At 37.0% G+C, this 13,030-nt stretch overlaps 1 long non-coding RNA gene across 1 annotated transcript; it reads right to left on the reverse strand.

The window, feature by feature from the left end:
• Positions 1–8,283: 8,283 nt before the first annotated feature.
• On the reverse strand, positions 8,284–11,779 carry LOC127725350 (uncharacterized). The gene is made up of 3 exons (XR_007992945.1): positions 10,676–11,779; positions 9,793–10,500; positions 8,284–8,557 (listed from the first exon to the last, which is right to left on the reverse strand). It is a non-coding gene; the product is annotated as an uncharacterized LOC127725350 (long non-coding RNA).
• Positions 11,780–13,030: the final 1,251 nt, after the last annotated feature.

Below are 13,030 nucleotides of genomic sequence, written 5' to 3' on the forward strand. Positions count from 1 at the left end.
TCGATATTTGCCAGTAAGATGATTGTGATCCCGAACCTTATCCCCCACCCAAAGTGTTACCACAAATGTAACAGAGTTTGCTCGCCGCGAAATTCTCATTATCTTCATCCGTCATTACCATCGCAATTTTGGTTTCATAGGTTTTGGCAATTTCTCCGATTTCCTTTTTCATACACTCCACAAATGTCTTGGCTGCATCTTCTCCACAGTAAACGACTGAATCTTTGTAGTCACCGTGGACATATTTTATGCGGTAACAGAATCCAGATGGCTGATGCAGTTGATATGCCTTGGTGAAGGCTCGTGATGGATCTGGCTGGCAGGTGTCCATTTTTTCCGTAAAGCACTCAAAATCCGCTTAGATTATGAATGGTACCCTCATCTGGCGTTGGTAGTTTCTCTAGAAGGTCTATATTCTTGATGATTCCCCAAGACTATAAAGGTTATGAGAATGTAAAGGTTACTAGTAACCAATGGGTTTAACGATTTTCTCTGATATAGCAGGGTTACTAGTATAAAACTATGCTGCATTTTATTGTACAAGAGGTGTCGACCTGAATCAATTGGCGTGCGGGTTCTATTGAGAGGAGTCGCTTGCGGTTACATTATTGCCTGTAGGTGAAATCATGATATGTATGGGTGTATCAGAGGGAGTAAAATGACTAGCTTGAAAAACGGTAGTATTGACGGGTAAATTATGACTAGTTGATTGTGAGGATTGAATGAGTTTTTAATTTGACGGTTTTTTTTAATGTAAACGAACATGTACTGATCTGTTTGCTGAATTTCTTCCACAACGTCTTCATCCGAGCAAGCTTCTATCATTAAGACCTTTCTGAATATCACTTTTCTGTGACACGGAATCTAAAATAGCTGTGACTTCCTCAATTTCTATATCGAAACTATCTCTGCAGTTATGTCTCCAAAATTCTTCCAAAGTCTTGTAAGTGCTCGTTTATGTCCAAAACGAATGGCTTTCAGCTTTGTATCCATTTTCCCTTCTTACGATAGAAATAAAAGACTTCTTGACTATGTGATAGATGTACTAGTCATAGTAACATGTCAAAGTGACGTGACATTACATTAAGTGAGACACATATTCGTCATGTGTGTGGTATTTACGAGAGGTATGATTATGATGCAACGTATTACCCTCAATTTTTAAGATCTCGATATCTACTCTTGTTTATTTTAACACATCTCACTCCGTCAATCTATTAAATTTCTCTTTCTTGTTCTTACTATTTCTTTGCATACCAAAATTCATCACCTTGTCCTCTGCCATTTTATTTTCGTGAAGTTAAGTAATCAAATGGTTCTGCATGTTTGAGTTTGTGGTCACACTTTTCCAGCTTGTCCATTATTTTTTCTCATGTTCTTTGATTGCTGCATCATATTCTATCTTCATTCATTTTATATCCGTTTAAATCTGGTCGCACTAGGTTTCATACGTGCTGTCTTTTACTTTTTTAATAACCCACCATTTCATTACAGCATCCGAACTGGCCCTCGGAGCTTTCAGAATGGTGATATGGTTGTCGTTCATGTTCCAGTATTTGAAGGATCTACCCATGATCAGCCCTCTTTATCAATGGCCGTTTGTGTTGTTCCATTCCCTGAAAAATGCTGTTCGGAGATTGGCGAGCGTTTCCAATGGATTTTGGCTCTTTCTGATGGGTCGTCCAAGTTCGTCCTAAAAATGTTCCATTGGCGATAATCTGGAGACATTGCTGGCCACAGCAACACACGAATGTGATTATTCTCCAAAAAATCATTGAAATGTGTGCCACGTGACAACGGGCGTTGTCCTGCTGAAAAACGTGGTCAAAACGATGCCTTCGGAGAAACGGGAGAACGAGTGGAGCCAGAATTTCGTTCCTATACCTTTTTGCATTTAGGTTACCTTCAATAATTGTCAGATCGGTACGTTCCTGGTAGGTTATTCCGTCCCATACAATAATTCCGCCACCCTCAAACAGATCCGTTTCCTGTACGCACGCATCAGAAAATCATGCATTGCACCTCCGGTAGACACTGGCTTTGCCGTCGCTAAATGTCAAGTTGAATTTCTATTCATCGGTAAAAAGGACTTGTCTCCATGTTAGCCTATTCCATCGAATCCGTACCCGAGTCCATTCAAGTCGTGACATCCTGTGACGTTGCGTAAGGATAGGTCCCTTCAACGGACGATGAGCTCTTAGGCAAACTTGATGCAGTCGGTTACAAACTGTTAGAGAATAAAGCCTGTTTTTGTTTCTTCCATGAGTTTGTCGTGCTGTTTGTGACAAGTTTACAAATCGATTCCGGAGATGAATAATGCGGATGTAACTGATTTGCCGTAACTTCGTTTCACGTTGCCTGCAACCTCGGGGACGATTATTTGTCGTGCCAGTATCTCTAAGACGAGTCTTAAGCCTTTCAATATTCATTCTAGAGATTTTTAACAAATTAGTAAATGATAGATAAATCATTCAGGTCACTAGTTTTAATCTTGAAAATATTATAAATTAATATATGTAAATTCTTTTAATTAAAAACCAGGGTAACGTTTCTATTTTTGCCTAGTAAACATTTATTTATATCAGACAATGCACGCACGTGGACGATGGTACTTATACCGTCTTTAAGAATGTGGCGCTTGGATTGTCAATGATAGAGTTAACTGGTCTGTATGTAGTTTTACTATCATATCTTTTTAACAACTCAGTACTCTTTGTCGATTTTGTTTTATTCTAGTACAAAACCTCTGATATAAATAGACTTTTGAAAATAATACAAAGTAGACTGTCTATTAAGTCTGTAATAGTATATAGATTTTTAGGTTGTATACCAGCTGGCCTTCGCACTAAAGTTCTTTCATCTTCATCGTTTTCTTTTTCGAAATACCCTTGAAAAAAATTCAGCCAGTGTTCAGCCTACTTTTTATCAGTACTTACATAACACATTTTACAATCTCTTTCATCATATAATTCGGATGGGGGAATTTGGATTTTCATTTCGACTTCATATGACAAGAAATTCTTCTTTGCTGACTCTGATATGTCTTTTTCACGATTTTCACGTTCTTGTCTGACATTTGAGTTGGCTATGTTCCTCACTAAATTTTAGTTCCTTTCGACATAATTAAACATAGCACCTCTTGAAGCTTTGCGCAAACTATGCGCCTGTGTGCACTCTACAAGACCTTTATAGTCTTACCCCGCGACATCCCTCATTATTTTTTCCAGAGGCTATGGAATAGGCAAATTCCAGTTGTTTTTCCCAAATTTTTTTTGAAATTCCGAGCCCTAGTTTCAGTTTTTGGACAAAGCGCAACTCGAAACCTTGCGCAAACCATGCGCCTGTTTCTCCTCTACAACACCTATATAGCTATACCCCGTGAAACTCCACATTATTTTTTTCTCTAGAAGCCATTGAATAGGTGTAATACCACCAATTAATGCATGGTACGTCACATCCGGTTGCATACGAAAATAGGTCGAAAAAATATTCCCTGGAATTTGACAGTTGTAGGTAATTAATTCATCATTTTATTGCAGTAAAACATTTCTGGGTCATAAACATATATATGTATCTTGGGTATTTCAATTTTTTTATTTTGGATTTCTGTAGAATATTTTGGAAACTTGAGGTTGCATGGTTACTAAAGCTTGTACACAGGTTATATAAGGGGGGAAATTTGATTGGTTAACTGAAGTTATGGTTATTTTCTTATATGCAATGAAATTTACATTATGTGAATTTTTTTCTATAGTACTGGACAGGATAAAACTTTACTCATCCCAAGTATTTTTTTAATTTGAAACAAAGATAAATTCTGCACAATTTTTTGAAAAGTGCAAATTTTAAAAAGACTAATAGGGGAAAATCAATGGTGGTATTATACCTAATATGGGGTGCTGTATATGCACCTTTGACCTTGTGAGTACTCTCATGTGTTAAAATTTCTTGCTATTCAAGTGAAATATTACAAATAATGAAATATTCTGAGTGGATTGAGTCTCCAAAACATATTTTATGAGAACATTTCCTTGAATTTGAACTCTACCATGAATATTAGTTAACAGAACAAGCCATACTTCACGGTGTTTTGGGGAGCTTTTTCTCCTTTTTTTCTTATATTCTGCTATATTAGAAAGTTTTCTCTCAGAAATATTTTAATAAATATATAATTATAAGTAAATGTGATTATTTTTTAAAGCAGTACCAACAAATTATTCACTAATAGAGAAGCTTTTTATGTCCCTCTCTGGAACGCAGCGTAAATTTAAGTTTTACGTAAGGACTTATTAAAACCTCCAGTAAACTTTTATATGGATTGTTCATTCTGCTTGAATACTTCAATTACTCAATGTAATTTATTATAACATTTCTATCATAAATGAGTGAAAGTTACTTCATTATTTTTAATTATTGGCCTGAAAAGTTGAAATTTTGAGGAAATGACATGTATAAATGGACCAAAAGAGACCTTATCAAGAAGACAAAGGATCCATTAGTGGTATTTATCATCCTAAAGTCATCTTTTGTATCAAATTCAACTGTTTGTAGACAGATGAGATAAATATTTAATCATTATTGGTCCACACTATATTCTATCATGATGCGGCTTGGTTTGCACGAATCGCTGAAGATGTCGTCGTACATTATACTAGATTTTTCTCAAACTATTGAAATGATTATGACAAAACATGACAGGAATGCTTGAAAAAAAAACAGTATTACAAAGGAAAAAATCCCTTTCAGTTTATTGAATAAAAATGTCTTCTTCAGGTGTAATACCACCAAATCATGGCACGTCACATCCGGTTACAAAAATAGGTCGAAAAAAATATTCCCTTGAATTTGACAGTTGTAGGTAATTAATCCATCATTTTATTGCAGTAAAATATTTCTGGGTCATAAACATATACATGTATCTTGGGTATTTCAAAGAATCATTATTGTTTTATTTGGGGTTTCTATAGAATATTTTGGAAACTTGAGGTTGCATGGTTACTAAAGCTTGTACACAGGTTAAATAAGGGGCAAATTTGATTGGTTAACTGACAGTGACAGTTATTTTCTTATATGCAATGAAATGTTATGTTAATTTTTTAATTTGAAACAAAGATAAATTCTCCACATTTTTTTGAAAACTGCAAATTTAAAAAAAAAAAAAAAGAAAATCATTGGAGGTATTACACCAATAGGCCAACCCCCTCTGTTTTTTCCTTTTTTTTTTTTAACTTTTGAGCCCTAGTTTCAGATTTTTTAAAATAGCCCCATTCGATACCTTGCGCAAAAGATGCGCATGTTTCTTCTCTACAAGACCTATATAGTCCTATCCCGTGACAGCCCTCATTATTTTTCTCTAGAAGCCATAGAACAGGCCAACCCCCCTGTTTTTATCAATTTTTTTTCAAATTTTGAGCTCTAGTTTCAGATTTTTGAACATAGCGCCCTTCAATACCTTGCGCAAGAGATGCGCCTGTTTCTCCTCTACAAGACCTATATAGTCATACCCCGTGACACCCCTCAATATTTTTCTCTAGAAGCCATGGAATAGGCCAACCCCATGTTTTTAACAATTTTTTTTTCAAATTTTGAGCTCTAGTTTCAGATTTTTGAACATAACGCCCTTCGATATCTTGCGCAAAAGATGCGCCTGTTTCTCCTCTACAAGACCTTTATAGTAAAACCCCGTGACACCCCTCATTATTTTTCTGTAGAAGCCATGGAATAGACCAACCCCCCTGTTTTTAACAATTTTTTTTTCAAATTTTGAGCTCTAGTTTCAGATTTTTGAACATAGCGCCCTTCAATACCTTGCACAAGAGATGCGCCTGTTTCTCCTCTACAAGACCTATATAGTCATACCCCGTGACACTCCTCATTATTTTTCTCTAGAAGCCATGGAATAGGCCAACCCCCCTGTTTTTAACACTTTTTTTCAAATTTTGAGCTCTAGTTTCAGATTTTTTAACATAGCGCCCTTCGATACCTTGCGCAAAAGATGCGCCTGTTTCTCTTCTACAAGACCTTTATAGACACACCCCGTGACACCCCTCATTATTTTTCTCTAGAAACCATGGAATAGGCCAACCCCCCTGATTTTAACATTTTATTTTAAATTTTGAGCTCTAGTTTCAGATTTTTGAACATAGCGCCCTTCGATACCTTGAGCAAAAGATGCGCGTGTTTCTCCTCTACAAGACCTATATAGTCATACCCCGTGACACCCCTCATTATTTTTCTCTAGAAGCCATGGAATAGGCCATTCCTCCTGTTTTTAATAATTTTTTTTTCAAATTTTGAGCTCTAGTTTCTGATTTTTGAACATAGCGCCCTTCGTTACCTTGCGCAAAAGATGCGCTTGTTTCTCTTCTACAAGACCTATATAGTCATACCCCGTGACACCCCTCATTATTTTTCTCTAGAAGCCATGGAATAGGCCATTCCCCCTGTTTTTAACAATTTTTTTTCAAATTTTGAGCTCTAGTTTCAGATTTTTTTAACATAGCGCCCTATAATACCTTGCGCAAGAGATGCGCCTGTTTCTCCTCTACAAGACCTATATAGTCATACCCCGTGACACCTCTCATTATTTTTCTCTAGAAACCATGGAATAGGCCAACCCCCTGTTTTAACATTTTTTTTCAAATTTTGAGCTCTAGTTTCAGATTTTTGAACATAGCGCCCTTCGATACCTTGCACAAGAGATGCGCCTGTTTCTCCTCTACAAGACCTATATAGTCATACCCCGTGACACTCCTCATTATTTTTCTCTAGAAGCCATGGAATAGGCCAACTCCCGTGTTTTTAACACTTTTTTTCAAATTTTGAGCTCTAGTTTCAGATTTTTGAACATAGCGCCCTTCGTTACCTTGAGCAAAAGATGCGCGTGTTTCTCTTCTACACGACCTATATAGTCATACCCCGTGACACCCCTCATTATTTTTCTCTAGAAGCCATGGAATAGGCCATTCCCCCTGTTTTTAACGATTATTTTTCAAATTTTGAGCTCTAGTTTCAGATTTTTGAACATAGCGCCCTTCAATACCTTGCGCAAGAGATGCGCCTGTTTCTCCTCTACAAGACCTGTATAGTCATACCCCGTGACACCCCTCATTATTTTTCTCTAGAAGCCATGGAATAGGCCATTCCCCCTGTTTTTAACAATTTTTTTTCAATTTTTGAGCTCTAGTTTCAGATTTTTTGAACATAGCGCCCTATAATACCTTGCGCAAGAGATGCGCCTGTTTCTCCTCTACAAGACCTATATAGTCATACCCCGTGACACCTCTCATTATTTTTCTCTAGAAACCATGGAATAGGCCAACCCCCTGTTATAACATTTTTTTTCAAATATTGAGTTCTAGTTTCAGATTTTTGAACATAGCGCCCTTCGATACCTTGCACAAGAGATGCGACTGTTTCTCCTCTACAAGACCTATATAGTCATACCCCGTGACACTCCTCATTATTTTTCTCTAGAAGCCATGGAATAGGCCAACCCCCCTGTTTTTAACACTTTTTTTCAAATTTTGAGCTCTAGTTTCAGATTTTTGAACATAGCGCCCTTCGATACCTCGCGCAAAAGATGCGCCTGTTTCTCTTCTACAAGACCTTTATAGACACACCCCGTGACACCCCTCATTATTTTTCTCTAGAAACCATGGAATAGGCCAACACCCCTGATTTTAACATTTTTTTTTAATTTTTGAGCTCTAGTTTCAGATTTTTGAACATAGCGCCCTTCGATACCTTGAGCAAAAGATGCGCGTGTTTCTCTTCTACAAGACCTATATAGTCATACCCCGTGACACCCCTCGTTATTTTTCTCTAGAAGCCATGGAATAGGCCATTCCCCCTGTTTTTAACAATTATTTTTCAAATTTTGAGCTCTAGTTTCAGATTTTTGAACATAGCGCCCTTCAATACCTTGCGCAAGAGATGCGCCTGTTTCTCCTCTACAAGACCTGTATAGTCATACCCCGTGACACCCCTCATTATTTTTCTCTAGAAGCCATGGAATAGGCCATTCCTCCTGTTTTTTAATAAATTTTTTTTCAAATTTTGAGCTCTAGTTTCAGATTTTTGAACATAGCGCCCTTCGTTACCTTGCGCAAAAGATGCGCTTGTTTCTCTTCTACAAGACCTATATAGTCATACCCCGTGACACCCCTCATTATTTTTCTCTAGAAGCCATGGAATAGGCCATTCCCCCTGTTTTTAACAATTTTTTTTCAAATTTTGAGCTCTAGTTTCAGATTTTTTTAACATAGCGCCCTATAATACCTTGCGCAAGAGATGCGCCTGTTTCTCCTCTACAAGACCTATATAGTCATACCCCGTGACACTCCTCGTTATTTTTCTCTAGAAGCCATAGAATAGGCCAACCCCCCTGTTTTAACATTTTTTTTCAAATTTTGAGCTCTAGTTTCAGAATTTTGAACAAAGCGCCTTTCGATTTTTTTCGCAAGAGATGCGCCTGTTTCTCCTCTACAAGACCTATATAGTCATACCCCGTGACACCCCTCGTTATTTTTCTCTAGAAGCCATGGAATAGGCCAACCTCCCTGTTTTTAACAATTTTTTTCAAATTTTGAGCTCTAGTTTCAGATTTTTGAACATAGCGCCCTTCAAAACCTTGCGCAAGATATGCGCCTGTTTCTCCTCTACAAGACCTATATAGTCATACCCCGTGACACCCCTCATTATTTTTCTCTAGAAACCAGGGAATTGGCCAACCCCCCTGTTTTTAACAATTTTTTTTCAAATTTTGAGCTCTAGTTTCAGATTTTTGAACGTAGCGCCCTTCGATACCTCGCACAAGAGATGCGCCTGTTTCTTCTCTACAAGACCTATATAGTCATACCCCGTGACATCCCTCATTATTTTTCTCTAGAAGCCATAGAATAGGCCAACCCCCCTGTTTTTAACACTTTTTTTTCAAATTTTGAGCTCTAGTTTCAGATTTTTGAACATATCGCCCTTCGATAACTTGCGCAAGAGATGCGCCTGTTTCTCTTCTACAAGACCTATATTGTCATACCCCGTGACACCCCTCATTATTTTTCTGTAGAAGCCATGGAATAGGCCAACCCCCCTGTTTTTAACATTTTTTTTCAAATTTTAGCTCTAGTTTCAGATTTTTGAACATAGCGCCCTTCGATACCTTGCGCAAAAGATGCGCCTGTTTCTCCTCTACAAGACCTATATAGTCATACCCCGTGACACCCCTCATTATTTTTCTCTAGAAACCATGGAATAGGCCAACCCCCCTGTTTTTAACAATGTTTTTTTCAAATTTTGAGCTCTAGTTTCAGATTTTTGAACATAGCGCCCTTCGATACCTTGCACAAGAGATGCGCCTGTTTCTCCTCTATAAGACCTATATAGTCATACCCCGTGACATCCTTCATTATTTTTCTCTAGAAGCTATTGAATAGGCCAACCCCCTGTTTTTAATATTTTTTTTTCAAATTTTGAGCTCTAGTTTCAGATTTTTGAACATAGCGCCCTTCGTTACCTTGCGCAAAAGATGCGCTTGTTTCTCCTCTACAAGACCTATATAGTCATACCCCGTGACACCCTTCATTGTTTTTCTCTAGAAGCCATGGAATAGGCTATTCCCCCTGTTTTTAACAATTTTTTTTAAATTTTGAGCTCTAGTTTCAGATTTTTGAACATAGCGCCCTTCGATACCTTGCGCAAAAGATGCGCCTGTTTCTCCTTTACAAGACCTATATAGTCATACCCCGTGACACCCCTCATTATTTTTCTGTGAAAGCCATGGAATAGGCCAACCCCCCTGTTTTTAACAATTTATTTTTCAAATTTTGAGCTCTAGTTTCAGATTTTTGAACATAGCGCCCTTCGATACCTTGCGCAAAAGATGCGCCTGTTTCTCTTCTACAAGGCCTATATAGTCATACCCCGTGACACCCCTCATTATTTTTCTGTAGAAGCCATTGAATAGGCCAACCCCCCTGTTTTCAAAATTTTTTTTCAAATTTTGAGCTCTAGTTTCAGATTTTTGAACATAGCGCCCTTCGATACCTTGCGCAAAAAATGCGCCTGTTTCTCTTCTACAAGACCTATATTGTCATACCCCGTGACACCCCTCATTATTTTTCCCTAGAAACAATTGAATAGGCCAACCCCCTGTTTTTAACAATTTTTTTTTTCAAATTTTGAGCTCTAGTTTCAGATTTTTGAACATAGCGCCCTTCGATACCTTGCGCAAAAGATGCGCCTGTTTCTCTTCTTCAAGACCTATATAGACATACCCCGTGACATCCCTCATTATTTTTCTCTAGAAACCAAGGAATAGGCCAACCCCCCTGTTTTAAACAATTTTTTTCAAATTTTGAGCTCTAGTTTCAGATTTTTGAACATAGCGCCCTTCGATACCTTGCGCAAGAGATGCGCCTGTTTCTCCTCTACAAGACCTATATAGTCATACCCCGTGACACCCCTCATTATTTTTCTCTAGAAGCCATGGACTAGGCCAACCTTCTGTTTTTAACAATTTTTTTCAAATTTTGAGCTCTAGTTTCAGATTTTTGAACATAGCGCCCTTCGAAACCTTGCGCAAGAGATGCGCCTGTTTCTCTTCTACAAGACCTATATTGTCATACCCCGTGACACCCCTCATTATTTTTCTGTAGAAGCCATTAAATAGGCCAACCCCCCTGTTTTTAACATTTTTTTTCAAATTTTGAGCTCTAGTTTCAGATTTTTGAACATAGCGCCCTTCGATACCTTGCGCAAAGGATGCGCCTGTTTCTCTTCTACAAGACCTATATTGTCATACCCCGTGACACCCCTCATTATTTTTCCCTAGAAACCATTGAATAGGCCAACCCCCTGTTTTTAACAATTTTTTTTTTCAAATTTTGAGCTCTAGTTTCAGATTTTTGAACATAGCGCCCCTCAATACCTTGCGCAAAAGATGCGCCTGTTTCTCCTCTACAAGACCTATATAGTCATACCCCGTGACACCCCTCATTATTTTTCTCTAGAAGCCATGGAATAGGCCAACCCCCCTGTTTTTAACAATTTTTTTTTTCAAATTTTGAGCTCTAGTTTCAGATTTTTGAACATAGCGCCCTTCGATACCATGCGCAAAAGATGCGCCTGTTTCTCCTCTACAAGACCTATATAGTCATACCCCGTGACACCCCTCATTATTTTTCTCTAGAAGCCATGGAATAGGCCATTTCCCCTGTTTTTAACAAATTTTTTTCAAATTTTGAGCTCTAGTTTCAGATTTTTGAACATAGCGCCCTTCGATACCTTGCGCAAAAGATGCGCCTGTTTCTCCTCTACAAGACCTATATAGTCATACCCCGTGACACCCCTCATTATTTTTCTCAAGAAGCCATGGAATAGGCCAACCCCCATTTCTGCAAATGTGTATCTTAGTTCAATTAAACAATGACATCAAAGGTGCTGTATTTTACAGGGAAGGACTACTTTTACATACGTACTAAATGGAAGTGGGTGCATTGGTGGTTTTACACCTACAAATAATCCTTTGACAGATGCAGATTTACTGTGGTACTGAATATTAGCCTAAAAAGAGATGTGACTTGTTTTATCAATGGATGGGATAAATACCATTTCATGATAGAGTTGAAATTGCAATATTTGGACGGAATTTCTGCCTGTTTAAATATTTTTCATTTAACGGCCGTTGCTGTCTTATTCATTTTTTCGGTTTTTAGATATATCGCCTTATTGTTCGCTGGCTTATTGTTCGCTAGTTATTGTTCGCTAGCTTCAGCCTGGTTTAAACTTGTAATGAGGTGAGAGTTTTTTTGCTCCGTGTCGAAGGCCTCACTGTGACTTTTAGATGAAGAACAGCAATAAAAGCGCTGTTCCTTTGCTTTTTGTGTGTTTTTTTGCTGTGCATTACTGATTTTGTGTCATGGATGGATACCCCATATCCTTTGTTTTTCTATTAAATGCACAAAAATATGTACAAGGAAGAATAAAAAAAACATGTTAAATGTACAATAAATAAGTATAAGTAGGAATAACTCTAATTTTATTTATTGGTATGTATGTATATAATACATGACCATTAACATTTAGGTAATACTGTGTTTTGGTTAATAATATTATATTCATTGAAATAAAACATGCTTTATAAGATAATACAGTATTATATAATTAACACATAGCTGAGAGGGTGATAGAGCAGATTGTTACCCCGAGAAAACATTGTCAACTGAGGCGAAGCCAAGGTTGACAATGTTTTTTCGAGGGATACCAATCTGCTCTATCACCCTCTCAACTATGTGTTATTTAATTTATTATACTGAATGTCCTATCATTATTGTCTTTTACTGTTGGATATTGAATTTGAAGTATTTTACTATGACGTCACATACATAACAACGTTAGTGGTATTAAAAAAATAAACAGAAGTGAAGCAAGATTTTTTAATTTTTTTATTTTGACAGTCTATGAAAAAGTTCTGATCCAAAACGTAGAAATTAAGAATTGTCTTTAATTATTTGATGTAAATTCAATTCATTGTCCTTTAGATTATCGATTTTTGATTGGTCTTCACGAGAGGGTGACATTCGAAAAAAATTGTTTCCCGCTCAGCCATAGGATAGAGTAAATTATCTCCCTCGTATTAGCCAATCAAAATCTGCCATTTTAACGTGAAATATAATAAAAACAAATGGATCCAGAAACAAGATTGTTTATCATAATCTGTCTAAAATTATGACATACACAATTATGAATACTTGGAGCATATGCTGTGTCAATCGGAATGTAGTGAGAATAATAAAAAACAAAAAACAAAATAAGTTTTATATATTTTAATTTGAGTAAAAATGGAGAGAAAAAAAAACAAAGTGATTGAAATAAACTAGTTAAAATGCAACGGAAGCATATAATTGAAGCTTTCATGTTAATTTGTGAATCTTTACTTTTCAATGTTTTTTTTGTGTCAATACGACAAGAGTACTATGTTCTTCTTCAGTAAACAAAATCTGACATAAAAAGTAAATCATTGACATGAATA

Source organism: Mytilus californianus, unplaced genomic scaffold (assembly GCF_021869535.1).
Source record: "Mytilus californianus isolate M0D057914Y unplaced genomic scaffold, xbMytCali1.0.p SCAF_15, whole genome shotgun sequence".
In the NCBI taxonomy this organism is placed as follows: domain Eukaryota; kingdom Metazoa; phylum Mollusca; class Bivalvia; order Mytilida; family Mytilidae; genus Mytilus; species Mytilus californianus.